A 2,056-nucleotide genomic window follows, 5' to 3' on the forward strand; every position below is an offset into this window, starting at 1 on the left:
GCCAAGCGGAACAGGATAAATAATTTGCCCGCTTTGCATACTACCTCAGGACTCTTGAAATAAAGATTCTGTTTGCAGAGGCACTTGAGCAAATACCCTCTTATGCTAAGTTCATGAAAGAGATCTTAAGTCATAAGAAGGATTGGAGGGAAACTGAAAAAGTTTACCTCACTGAAGAATGCAGTGCAGTTTTTCTGAAAAGCTTCCCAAAAAAGCTTAAAGATCCCGGGAGCTTTATGATACCATGCATATTAGAGGGTAACTGCACCAAGACAGCTCTATGTGATCTTGGGGCAAGCATCAACCTAATCCCTGCATCCACTATCAGAAAGCTTGGCTTGACTGAAGAGGTCAAACCAACCCGGATTTGTCTTCAACTTGCTGATGGCTCCATTAAATACCCATCAGGCATAATTGAGGACATGATTGTCAAGGTTGGGCCATTTGCCTTCCCTACTGACTTTGTAGTGCTGGAAATGGAGGAGCACAAGAGCGCAACTCTCATTTTAGGAAGACCATTCCTAGCAACTGGACGAACCCTCATTGACGTCCAAAAAGGGGAGATAACCCTGAGAGTCAATGAGGATGAGTTTAAGTTGAATGTTGTCAAAGCTATGCAACATCCAGACACATCAGACGACTGCCTGGGCGTTGATATTATTGACTCCCTGGTGGAAGAGGTCTATATGACTGAGAGTCTCGAATCAGAGCTAGAGGACATTTTTAAAGATTTTCAGCCTGATCTGGAGGAACCAGAGGAAATAAAAGAACCTCTGAAAACTCCTCAGGAAGAGGAGAAACCTCCTAAACCCGAGCTCAAACCACTACCACCATCCCTGAAATATGTATTTCTGGGAGAAGGTGATACTTTTCCTGTAATCATAAGCTCTGCTTTAAGGCCACAGGAAGAGAAAGCACTAATTCAGGTGCTAAGGACACACAAGACAGCTCTTGGGTGGTCCATAAGTGATCTTAAGGGCGTTAGCCCAGCCAGATGCATGCACAAAATCATATTGGAGGATGATGTTAAGCCAGTGGTTCAACGACAGATGCGGCTAAATCCCGCCATGAAGGAGGTGGTGCAGAAAGAGGTCACTAAGTTACTAGAGGCTGGGATTATCTATCCTATTTCTGATAGCCCCTGGGTGAGCCCTGTCCATGTTGTCCCTAAGAAGGGAGGAATGACAGTGGTTCATAATGAAAAGAATGAACTGGTTCCTACAAGAACAGTTACAGGGTGGCGTATGTGTATTGACTACAGAAGGCTCAATACAGCCACCAGGAAGGATCATTTTCCTTTACTATTCATAGACCAGATGCTAGAGAGACTAGCAGGACATGAATATTACTGCTTTTTGGATGGCTATTCAGGTTACAACCAAATTGCAGTAGATCCTCAGGACCAAGAGAAAACAGCATTCACATGTCCTTCTGGAGTGTTTGCCTACAGAAGGATGCTTTTTGGTCTGTGCAATGCACCTGCAACCTTTCAGAGGTGCATGCTCTCTATCTTCTCTGATATGGTAGAGAAGTTTCTGGAAGTCTTCATGGATGACTTTTCAGCATTTGGAGACTCATTCAGCTCCTGTCTTAACCATTTAGCACTTGTTCTGAAAAGATGCCAAGAGACCAACCTAGTTTTAAACTGGGAAAAATGTCACTTTATGGTGACTGAAGGGATTGTCCTTGGGCATAAAATTTCAAACAAGGGAATAGAGGTGGATCAAGCTAAAGTTGAAGTAATTGAAAAATTACCACCACCTGCCAATGTTAAGGCCAGAAGCTTTCTGGGGCATGCAGGATTCTATAGGAGGTTTATTGATGAGCGGATAATTTATACGCTTTTTGGCATTGTTTTAGTATGTTTTTAGTATATTTTAGTTAGTTTTTAGTATACTTTTAGTAGTTTTTAGTTAAAATTCACTTTTCTGGACTTTACTATGAGTTTGTGTGTTTTTCTGTGATTTCAGGTATTTTCTGGCTGAAATTGAGGGTCCTGAGCAAAAATCTGATTTAGAGGCTGAAAAGGACTGCAGATGCTGTTGGATTCTGACCT

The sequence above is a fragment of the Arachis duranensis genome, chromosome 4 (genome assembly GCF_000817695.3).
Source record: "Arachis duranensis cultivar V14167 chromosome 4, aradu.V14167.gnm2.J7QH, whole genome shotgun sequence".
In the NCBI taxonomy this organism is placed as follows: domain Eukaryota; kingdom Viridiplantae; phylum Streptophyta; class Magnoliopsida; order Fabales; family Fabaceae; genus Arachis; species Arachis duranensis.